This window comes from Balaenoptera ricei, chromosome 7 (assembly GCF_028023285.1).
Source record: "Balaenoptera ricei isolate mBalRic1 chromosome 7, mBalRic1.hap2, whole genome shotgun sequence".
Taxonomy (NCBI): domain Eukaryota; kingdom Metazoa; phylum Chordata; class Mammalia; order Artiodactyla; family Balaenopteridae; genus Balaenoptera; species Balaenoptera ricei.
Genome location: NC_082645.1, coordinates 67,944,224 through 67,956,793, shown reverse-complemented (window position 1 = coordinate 67,956,793; position 12,570 = coordinate 67,944,224). Strand labels below are relative to the sequence as shown.

The following is a 12,570-nucleotide window of genomic DNA, read 5'->3' as shown; positions in this document are numbered from 1 at the left end:
TTGTTGAGTACTAAAGACAGTGATCTCTCATCTCAAAATTCCCTTTGTCCTTCAAACTACCTTCACATAGTTTCCTGGTAACCAAGGCACAAGATGCAAAAAGGTGGAAAAGTCACCTAATTTCTCAAATCCATGTGTTTAATATTAAATAATAGAGAGTCTGTAATCCTGGCCTTATACTTCCCCCATTGATCAACCAGACACTGATATAGTGAAAAGGAGGTAAAATATATCTTCTTAATTTGTACTGTTTTCAGGTTAACATTTAGAGCATATGGTTACCATGATAATAAGCTAAGATAGTCAAAAGAGGTGGTGAAGAGTTTCAAATAATTAATTAATGTCCCTAAAATATGGATGCAGAATTTTAAAGGTTTCTATTCATAGACTGTAAGAGAAATATAACCTAGGATTACACTGGGGTATGTGTTTACGTGAGTAAAAACTTAGAAAGTACAATTATGAACAATTAATGAAAGGAAAGTAAGTTTAAACGTGATGTTATCTTTCCTCACAAGGTAAAACAAAAGTATTCAATTATTACTATTATTCCCCTAGAGAAAGAAGCTAAAATAGAAGAATAATCCAATGTTGGTAAACTCACCCTGGATAAGCAGTCCACTTCTCAAAGACAAGCCCCTGGGTGCTCATAATGGCAGAACAGGTGATTCACATTGGTGAACAGATTGTGTTGTCTTACTTCAGAAGATTATTACTTCTGGGAAAAAAAGAGTGGATGAGAAACTCTTGGTTTTCATAAGAAAATTTAGTTTCTATCCAAAAAAACAAACAACTTGATTTTAAAATGCACAGAAGACCTGAATAGACATTTTTCCAAAGAAGATATACATGAAAAGATGCTTAACATGGCAAATTGTCAGAGAAATGCAAATCAAAACCACAATGAGATATCCCTTCACATCTGTCAGAATGGCTATCATCAAAAAGTCCAGAAATAACAAATGTTGGCAAGGATGTGGAGAAAAGGGAAACCTAGCATACTGTTGGTGGGAATGTAAATTGGAAAACAGTACGGAGGCTCTTCAAAAGACTAAAAATAGAACTACCATATGGTCCAACAATTCAAATCCTGGGTATATATCAAAAAAAAACCCCAAAGCACTAATTCAAAAATATACATGCACCCCAATGTTCATAGCAGCAGTATTTACAATAGTTGAGATATGGAAACAACCTAAGTATCCATCAACAGATGAATGGATAAAGAAGATGTGGAATATATTTATACAATGAAATAATACTCAGCCATAAAAAAGAATGAAATCCTGCCATTTGCAACAACATGGATGAACCTAGAGATTATCATACTAAGTGAAAGTAAGTCAGACAGAGAAAGACAAAAACTCCATTATCACTTATATGTGGAATCTAAAAAATAAAACAAACAGATGAATATAATAAAACAGAAACAGACTCACAGACACAGAGCACAAGCTAGTGGTTACCAGTGGTGAGAGGGAAAAGGGAAGGGGCAAGGTAGGGGTAGGGGATTAAGAGGTACAGACTACTATATATAAAAGAAATAAGCTACAAGGATATATTGTACAGCAGTGGGGATATAGCCAATAGTTTAAAATAACTTTGAATGGAGTATAATCTATAAAAATACTGAATCACTATATTGTACACCTGAAAGTAATGTACTATTGTAAATCAACTATAATTTTTTTTTTTTTTTTTTTAAACCTTTGGGTTTATTTATTTATGGCTGTGTTTGGGTCTTCGTTTCTGTGCGTAGGGCTTTCTCCAGTTGCGGCGAGCGGGGGCCACTCTTCATCGCGGTGCGCGGGCCTCTCACTATCGCAGCCTCTCTTGTTGCGGAGCACAGGTTCCAGACGCGCAGGCTCAGCAGTTGTGGCTCACGGGCCCAGCCGCTCCGCGGCATGTGGGATCCTCCCAGACCAGGGCTCGAACCCGCGTCCCCTGCACTAGCAGGCAGATTCTCAACCACTGCGCCACCAGGGAAGCCCCCAACTATAATTTTAAAAAAGAAAATTTAGTTTCTGGTTTATCAATAAAGGGAATTTAAAACATGGAGTTACCCTGATAAGGGTATGCTTTCAAACCACTTCACTTGAAAAGTATAATATTTTAAGGCTTCTTGCCGATTACCTGATTATACACAGGTCAAGGGTTTCATTTTAAAACTGCTAATGTTTTCTGAGCAACCTCACCTTCTAAAGGTCCAGGTTGTCATGTGTCAGGGGATAACAGTTACACACCTGCTTCACCAACTTCCTAACTGTACCCGTGCCTGCCGCTCTTTAGTGTCCCAGCCAATGAATGTCCTGGTCAGTGTGCTGGTATCACACACCCACAGATATGCTGAATCCATCCAAATAGTTCTCCATCCTGGTCCCCCAGGGAGTTGTTCTAATTTGAACAACTTATCTGTCACTTTGATTTTCTGATTAATAATTCAATGACAAGAGTTAAATTTTTAAAGCAATTAATGAAGTTTTGACTGTTCAGCCTTCATTCTTAACCAATGACAAAGTGAGAGTAGTAAGCACATGAAATATTGAAGGCTTTGTTTGAGTGCTTGCAGGGTAGGATTTTAAAATACCCAGTATAGTCAATCAGAAAATGAAAAATTACTGTTAATGGCTGTGAGAAAATTAGAAAAGACTAAATCATATAAAAAAATATATTTTTTCCAAAATCTTCAGTTAGTTAAAAACTTACTGAGTTTCATGAAATTCCAATTCTGTCACATCCCTGGATATTTCCTGAATGTTGATAGTAATTTGGTTAATATCAAACTTTTGCCATTCTAAGATTGCTAAAGAAAGATGGAAAGATTTTATTTCTTAGTTCTTGCTTGGGTTTAAGAGAGCTTTTTTTTTTTTTAATAACTTTAAATCATTTCACAGAACTTCAATCCCATTTTGAAGGAAAAGAAATTGTTGTTGACAGTGCTTTAGAAATTAGGATTAAGCTGCCAGTAACCTTGCTGTCAGGCAGTGGAGCAAGCAATAAAATAATGACATGTGAGAAGACAGCCTTATCTTGGACAAGGTCAGTCCCAGTCCTCCCCACCAGAATCCATTAAAAGAGCATTTCATTTATTGATTTGTATGTTTGCTTGTATAAAAGTAAGAATGGGTCTCTTTCATTCTAAATGTGACTTAGAAATTACATAATTTTGGTCTGTTGATACTGCCCTTGACTTAATTAGTTAAGAAGAGCTATCCTGAGCTATTACTACTACTACCAACTATTCAAGACATGGATTTGGCCCTGCTGATATTCCTGTTGTTTTGACTCAACAGGAATTCTAAAAATAACTCTCTCATACATGTTAGGTGTCGATTATGGGCAATCATAAATTTTAACTTCTTTGTATCTTCACTGAAAATAACCTCCTGAAATATCTAGATCCAATTCATTTTTTGTCATCCAGAAATGTTATTTTCCAAACAAAGATTGTTTCCTTTCATTTTTGTCAGCAAGAATTGCTTTGGTGTCCCCACCTTATTTTTTAAAATGTTGCTTACCTTCTGTACATAGTTTGCTTGCTTCAGGTCTAAAGAACCATTCCTTTTATTTGTAGTGAGATGGCTTAACATGAACTCTATCTTCCTAACAAATTTTAAGTGAACAATACATTACTGTTGACTATCGGTACATTGTTGTATAGCAGACTAGAGCTTATTTGTCTTGCTTAACTGAATCTTTAAGCCTGTTGCTTAGGAACTCCCTATTCAATAAATATTGATGTTAAGCACCTGCAAGAATTCTAACTACAATTGTGTTGATCAAATCCAAATCCCCATATTTTCTTATCACATTCTTAAGATTACTCATCTTATATGTATTTTTCCTAAATAGTTATTTAATATCCAAATTCTAACCAAAGTTTCAGAATTTAATATGGGTATCACCTCAGAATGGCCTTATTTTTGTAGTACATGTATTCTATTAATTTACGGTAACTCTGTATTGTTTCTTACAACGGTGTGCAAATCAACAATTATCTCAAAATTTTAAAATGCGTCTAAAGTGCTCTCCTAATTTCCCTCTGCACTTCCCTGGAAGTTGGCAGACAGGGAGAAAATCTACCTCAGAAGTTGTCTCAAGTCCAATTTTCTCCAGGATAAAGCTCTGTCCTTGATTTTCTCTTGCATTTTGGCTCAGGAGTCTTGAATTCTACCCTCAGCTTTGCCAAAAAATGAATAATCTAAGCCAGGTCACCTTCCTTCTTTGGGCCTCAGTTTTCTCACATAAATGAGGAATTGAGCTAGATAACTTTTAAGTTTCTTTCTAACTCTAAAGTTCTATGATTCTAAGTACACTGAACTAGGGCTAAATACTTTTTAATCAAATTATAGTAACTCTGACACATTATCAAAAGTGAGTCCTTAAGTAGGATATCTAACAAGGTCAATACCAAGGACTCCTCGGGCTTTCATCTCTTGATCAGCAATGGAAAGCTTTGGAGTAGAAAGAAAGAGCACTTCAGGAGTCCTTGAAGAATTCAGTTTCCAGTAGTCAACTGCTCTTCCCATACTCCTCCCATTGTATAACAACCTACATGACCCTTGACTCAACATTAATATTTTTCCAATGTTCATATCAACACTACATCTTGATGTAAAAATTTTGAACCAGGATTCCCTAAGAGGGAGCCCTGTAATGACTGTCTTTACCTTGTCCTCTTTCCCCCAAAATATTCCTCACAATGAAATACAATTTGAATCAGTCATTCTTAAGGTCAATACAGGGTAAAAACAAATTCAAACTCAGTTGTGAAAATGCATTCATGCAGTTACTCTGTTTTGCTCTCAGTTTCTCTTGAAGATTCAATAAACCAAGGACCAGGTGAAAAACATTACCAAATATTCTTTAAAAACCTTTTTACAGAGATTGTCTTATATTGTTTGGCGTCCTCTGCAAAAGGACTTATGCAGATTCAGCATGGATGGGGATATATCCTTTGAGAATTTAGAATCAGGAAAAAGCTTATTTCTCCTAAAGAATTATGCACTTATTTTGTCACATAATTAGGATTTATATCTTATAATGTTTTCCTCATAGTCAGTGCAGCCTAAAAGCTTAGATCTTAATTTAAAGCTCAAACTTAGTACTCTTAGATTAGTAGTAGTAAACGGTTCTTAGTATACATTCAGAATATCTCAAAAGTCACACTAAAAATAAAGATTTCTGGGTCTACACCAAGAGATTCTGAGTAACCCGGTCTGGGATAAGGGCCTCAAATCTGCCTATCTAATGACAATCTAAAATAATTATGATGCAAATAGCCCACAGACCTCACATTGAGAAATATTAGCTCAGAGAGTTTTAAATTGTCTCACCAGTTTTTGATACTTCAGATGTATCTATTTTTATAGCAGTAGCTTTATTATATAATTACTTTATTATAGATTATCTTAATTATTTTCTAGACTAAGCAGAATAAAAATAATTATTTGTGCATCTCTGCATAAATACAAACATATATAGATGGTAATTAACTTGTAACCAATAGGGAAAACATGGGTAAACATCTTTGTATCCTAAGCAAGTCCTATTACTGCTTAAACAAAATTATAAAGACAAAAAAGAAAGAATGAATTTGATTGCATCCAAATTAACGAAGCCTATATGATTAAGGATATCAGACACAAAGTTAATAGACAATTTGACAGAATGGGAGAATATACTTATAATTTCTGAAGCATCTAAGAATTATACGAGGATATGCTATACACACAAACATATCCTAGAATCCTACAATCTACCCAGCACCTATACAAATCAATAGGAAAAAAAGAGCAACTCCAGTAGAAAAATGGACAAAGAATATGGATAAGCAATGTAAAGAAAAAATATAAAATGTAACAGCATTTAATGAGATGCTTAGTTTCACTGGTTATCAGAGAAATGCAAATTAAAACAAAAATAAGATATCCCCTTACCTTTAATAAACTGGTAAACATTAGGAAGCCAGGCACTGCCACGAACTGGCAGGAATATGATGACTTAAGAATGCAGCTATTCTGAGAACAACCTGGCTGTCAAAGAAGACTGACGGCCCTTCTCTTGCCATAAGGCTTGCCAGGTAGGAAACATACATCCATCATTATGTTCACCAAACCAGGAGGAGGTCAAACTAAGTCTTTACTCTCTCTTTAAATCACTTCTCTTTTGACTTGAAGGAAGGCAGAAACAGTGTGAGAGAGTGAGAGTCACAGGACAACAATAGCCCTCTGGGAAAATCCTCCTTCAAAATCCAACCCTTGACCCATTTGTAGCCTCAATGCCAGGGAAGGGTTACTACAAGTCACACAGCCATCGTCATGTAGTCTCCCACCAACTCCCTTGAAAATCCTGCATCATGGACTCATACCTCTAGGAATGTGGCATCTGTTGACTCAGTGATTCAATCAAATTTACCATTTTATTAACTATTGCAAGTGCTTATATAGGTCCAATTGAACAAGCAGATATAACCAAGTAAAAAGATTTGTGTGGATTTCTAACTCAGAAGAAGAAGAGATTCATGTTACCAGAGTAGATTAATTTTTATATCACACCTGGCATCTGAATATCTTTAGGGTCCTTTCTAGTTCTAAAAGTACAAGATTCTAGGTAGACTAGAATACAGTTACCTAAAACCTACTCAAATGTGACCACTGAACTCAAGAGAAAGATAAAGCATGTGTCAATTTTTTAAATCATTATAGTTACTCTTCTGACAGTACAGTTTAAAAATAATTACGCTTAAAATTTTAACTGATTTTTAAATTAAACTTATGAATAAGGCATAATAATTTCACTTATGGATTTACCCTTCAAACTGAGGGAAAGTGTTATATTTCAAGTTTTTATGTAAAACAGAACATCTTTCTCCAAAGAAATTAGGTTCTTTTAATTTCAGAAAATTGGGTCAACTTCTGTATCTTACCAGTATACTACTCGAGGCTCATAGAGCAGTGTCTCAAAGTGTGGGCAAAACCACAGGTCTCAGAATCACCTGATTTATATTTATATAAAATATAAATATTTTATATTTAAAATATGCAAATTCCTAAGCCCTATCCCAGATCTATGAAAGTAGAATGTCTGGGGACAGAACTCCAGGATTTTGCATTTTAAAAGCTCACCAGTATTCTTAAGCAATAAACTCACAAGCTAATGTACTTAAGCGCTCAAATTAAAATGGGAAAATCACTGTTTTGGAATCTGCATTTGTGAAAAATTTATTTTTTCATACGCACTAAATAGGATCGCTTCCCTAAACGTGTAACTTTGCTTCTACAGAAAATCAGCTTGGTTTAATTATTAGGGCTATGCATTAGAACTCAACAAATGTTTTATCCCCTGTGCCACCATTTCTCCCTCTGAATGATATCAGTAAATTATTTAAATTCACTGTGATATATAGGATATACAGCAATTCCTTTTTCCTGCCTCAGAGGCATAGTGTGAGGTTAATTAAATAACAGATGCAAAATACTTTTGGCTCCTTAGAGAAAGACAGGTAAGACATTATACTATATAAGCAGCATTTTTTTCCCTGTCCTTTGAAAATAGGGTTAATTGTTCTTGAGAACTCATCCCATGGCAGAGAAAACAACCATGGCATGGCTTTCATAAGTACTAAATTCACAAGGGCGAAATTTTGTCACAGTGGGTATCAGACTCAGTGAATGCTATGCTTCTGTTCTTTGCACAAAGACCATTGCCATCTTGTGGGAAACAGTCATCGTCCTTACCTTGGGCCTCTATATCATTTGTGTGAAATGGTGACAAGATAATTTGGGTTTTCTGCTATGGAGGATTTGTGACATATATAGTCTTAGTCATCCTGAGGCCTGTTATCTGTGGCACTGGAGGGCTATGTGAGACCACCCTGAAGGTCAGGTAGTGTTAATGGAAGAAAGAGCTTTATAAACAAGACATCTCCCTGGGGCTTTGAAACTATACTTATCCTTCAAATGGGGCTTGCCACATAAACCTGCTTTTGTATTCCATTACAGTCTGGAATTAGAGCTAAAAAAAGAGGGAAAAAAAATCATCACTGGTGATCATTAAATCCAATGATGATTGCTCTGGGAAAAATACGTCAGTCTGTAAATGTTGTTTGTATTCATTTATCAAAAGAAGAACAGGGATTGCTTACAGAAAATAAAGGAAATAAGTCCACCAAACAGCCCTGAAGTCTATCAAGTTTGACAAATAATTGTCATATTTTGACAAACATGATGGGTTTTTTAATTCACCCTATAAAAATAGGTTTTCATGGAAGGTAGATTCCTTTCTAGCTTTTCTCAAGTTGGTTGAAAGGCTTAGAAGTATATCTAGAGAAAACATAGCAAATGTCTTTCATTTATTCCAGAGAAAACTTTGGCTTAAGAAGTAATACTACATGGAAAAAAACCATAGTCTTTCTGGTCAGAAATATTGCCTTTTACTTCTATAAAGCAGGAATTCCTTGAGAAATACATATGTTTTTATTTGCATTTTTAAATTTAGGTGGCTGCGTCAGCCTTAGGCGAGAAATTAGATGAAATTTGTCTTTTCCTACTGCTAAACTTTTACTCCACTCCCACTTCAAATACCTTCTCCCAGCTAGGCGTTTTCTCCCCTCTGTCCTGAGGCCCTAGCTTCTCCAGTAATCAGACAACTGAAATTTAAATCAATATACACTACAATGTTAGAGACAAAGTAAGTTGCTCCACTGAGGAACAGGTACATCTTTGGAGAATTACAAGTCACCGCTTAATCCAAAAGGTAGAATATCAAAAGACAGATTCAAGGAAACTGGGCAGGGGAGATAGTTGGTGAATTTTTTTTTTTTTTCTAGAACCCAAGGTTTCATTATATGGGCAGCCATCTATTCAACTTATTGATTTTTAAAAGTTCAAAAAACACTTGGACAAGAGTAATATATTGTCCTTCGAATAAAATGGTGTCTTCTTACTCCAGTCTCGAATCTTAGTACAGTTGTTTCATCCAAAGGAAATAAAAGTCAGATGACCCAAAGTACCAAAGAATAATATATGAGTTTACTGAATTGTCTTGAAGAGGCGGCAAAAGAGGGACCAGGAATACGACACATAATACAAAGAAATTTTTTCTATAATCCTTTTTGGATAGATTTTTCTCTTAACTCCCATGGACTGAAGCAATCAATCCCCTGAATTTTCTGTCTTTGTGTTTCCAAAAGCACCCCCAGCCCTCTGTTCCATTATTGACCTCCAAGAGCAGCATCTTCTGATGTGAGCAGAATTCTTTATGCTTCATTTCTACCCAGCATCCTAGTCGGTTCATCAGAGGCCCAGGAACTTGGCAATGACAACAAAGAATTCAAGCTTAAAGGGTAGAGACAGGTTCAAAGACTATGAGCATGTATCCTGCAATAATTCTGCTCCTTTAGCTAAGAGTAATATCACATTTACCAAAAAGAGGAAGAGTCTCTGTTTGAGTATCATTTTGTCCCAATCACGGCTGGTCCATATTCAGCTGTCCGAAGGGTCCCAAGTGTACAAATAACTAGTGCACGGAAGACACTGTGCTCAGGTCACTGTGTTCATAGTGACCTAATGCACATGCTCGTCCTGGAGCACCATTTCCCATGCTGTTGGCCTGGACAACTCCCACTCACGCTTGAAGAGCCTTCTCTTAACTCACACACTGAAGTGGGTTCTCTACCAGAGATTGCTGGTTACCCTCTCCCTAACCCATGATTTGCTTGTTTCGAATAGCAATAACACTCTCAATTTTTATCTGAAGGCATGGCCACCCCCAAGAAAGAATATATTTCCATTTTTCACTTACTTTTCAGTTAAATATGACCATAAAACTAATTTCTGGCCAGTGATAGGTGAGCTGAAAGGATGTGTTCATCATCTGAGCTGTGCCCTTAAGAGAATTCTCAGTGGCTGCAACTCCCCCACTTTCCCTTTCCTGCTGGCCGGCGCGGACCATTGTGGACCATGCCGATGAAGCAACACACTGGAAATGGCAAAACAACCAGATAGAAGGAACCTAGAGCTTTGGTATTATGGAACCACCATACCAGCCCTGCAATTTTGTACCCAGAATGTCAGGTATGAGAAAAACTATTTCATTCATTTTGGGTCTCAGTATACAAACTCAGAAGCCCTCTGTCATTTGTAATAGCACCCTGTGAAAGCTTCGCTTGAGACACTGATTTCTCTGCTTTAAATAACTGGTGGTTTTTTTACCTATAGACTGTAATCCCTGGGCAGGCAGGATATCTTGTTAATACCTGTATTCCAGTGTGAAGTACACTGCATGTTTACAATAACTATTTGCTGGCTGGGTAAATGGATGGATGGATGGATGGATGGATGGATAGATGGATGGATGGATGGATGGATGGATGCATGAATAAATGAATGAAATAGACAACTGACCATGTGATCAGCTTGAATTCACTCAGAGTCAGATATTTTTACCTGATAACTTAATGGACTTTTCCAACTTGGGATTTGGGGCACAACTTTAAATTGTAATAGAAAAGAAAATACACTTTGAGAGAAAAAATGCTTTAGAGGGTAAAATATGCGGTAATTTTCTAAAATGATTGATATGAGCATGCACATAATTAATGACAACATGTATCTCTCAGGTGGAATGCTCTTCTAATCAACATTCTCTCTTCACACAAAGTCCAAGTACCAGTACTGGTTCTGTTTTTATCTTTCTTACTTTTATCATGGTGGTCTTCTACTGAGAGAGGTAAAAGCTCTAAATACAACAAGCTGTAAATTCTATCTGTACTTACATAAATCCAGTTTCTAATGGACAAGGCCTCCAGACTCAACCGTTGCTAATACTGCCCTGTTATCATTCATCCGTCTCCATGTTCATGCAGTATTCTGCACTGCTGTATGAGAGAAACTTCCTGACCAGTCACAAAACCAAACTCTTCATTTATACATTACAATTTGCACTTGGTACAGAGTATTCATCTGGGCAGAGAGGACTGTTCACCCATTCTTTACTCACTCTAAGTCTCTTCTGTTGCTCTCTGCAGACACTTCTACAGACTGCAGTTTAAATGTTCCAAGAAGTAGCCTTCCAATCTCAAGATGGCACTTGTCTCCATTGCATGACTGGCCATATTTTTCTGAACTTTGGGACCACCAGTAGCTATACCTCCCACTCTAGCTTCACAGTTTGCTGGTCTGTTCATGCTTTTGAATCTGTTTTTCCCTTTGGGGTTTTTCTTGACCTTCAGTTTCCACAGGTCTCTCTGTTCTTTCTCCTTTTGGCAAGTTGGATGTTATTTAGCCTGCCCAAAGAATCCAGACACAAAGCATAGCAGTCAAGGGAAGTACTTCTGGGAGTATTTCTTCTACTCCCTTTCCCTTCCCAGTTTCCACCTTTCCCAAGATACACACTCAAATATTCACACACACACACGCAAACATGCACACACACCTTCTCTTCATGACCTTTCCCTGTCCTCCTTTCACAATTGCTCCTTCCACAACTACTATGGGACAAGGGTGGAATGTTCCTGCTTATTTTGCAAAAGCTGCAGCTGGCATTCAAACTGCTGCTGTACTTGCAGAAAAATCATTTTCAATATTTGTTCTTCTTTAACTCTTTCACAATCCACTTCATGTGGTTTACTCCAATGATTAAACAAGACCTATAAAACATGATCCTGTCCTTCAGAGGTTTTACTCTAAGAACCACAACAAAAGCAAAAAGTCCTATGTCCATGTAGTTTTTTTAAATGGCATGCTTATGTTTATCTATCTACAACATAACAGTGTGCTATGCATTTTAACTTATTTCACTCAGCTGTCTTGGGAGTTTGAAGCCAAAGCCCTGGCAATATTGAGTAATAGGGGATCTGAATAAGTTATTTTGTTTTCTGTCTTAAAAAGATAATCCATTTCAGATATGGCTTCTTTTATATACAAATTCACAACTCTGTGGCTAGGCAGTGCTTATTTTACCATCTGATGAATTGCTTTGCATTTTTGCATTAGTGCCAGTAGAGTTTACTTTAATTATGTGCCTATAATGTACAGGATCAGCTATGAAAATACCTTATCCCCTCATAGAGAAACACTAGGAAAACCATACATCAAAATGTACTCATTTTTTCCTCAGCTACCCCAGATATTATCAGTGCCAAATTCTGATAACTCAACTTTTTTTTATTGCCTTTTATACTGTAATTTGTCAAGCTTAAAGCTTTCTTGTTCCATTGTCTATTAGCTCAGTTCAAATACTACCATTTACTTGACTTTACTCAATATAATCCTCTCAATTTTCCCTACTGAATTTTAGGTCTCATTCCTCAAATATCCTCCAAAGCTCATTTCATGCAATAGTGCCAATACATTTCAAATTGACAGGTTTCAATCCAGGAAAATAAATGGCAGGAGGTTGAAACATGACTTGAGAAACTGTATTCGCCAAGACCATTTATCAGAATCCTTGAAAAATAAACCATAGGTTTGATCATTTTAAATTTTCTTTGCAATGAACCCAAGGTAAATTTCTAGAAACATGTGCTATGATAAAGCATCATCTCAGGGTGGGAATCATTAAATTACT

The 12,570-nt window shown here is 36.4% G+C and overlaps 1 long non-coding RNA gene across 1 annotated transcript; it reads right to left on the bottom strand.

Moving 5' to 3' along the window:
• Positions 1 to 610: 610 nt before the first annotated feature.
• On the bottom strand, positions 611 to 5,996 carry LOC132368574 (uncharacterized). The gene is made up of 3 exons (XR_009504131.1): positions 5,940 to 5,996; positions 1,708 to 1,995; positions 611 to 718 (listed from the first exon to the last, which is right to left on the bottom strand). It is a non-coding gene; the product is annotated as an uncharacterized LOC132368574 (long non-coding RNA).
• Between the last annotated feature and the right edge of the window lie 6,574 nt (positions 5,997 to 12,570).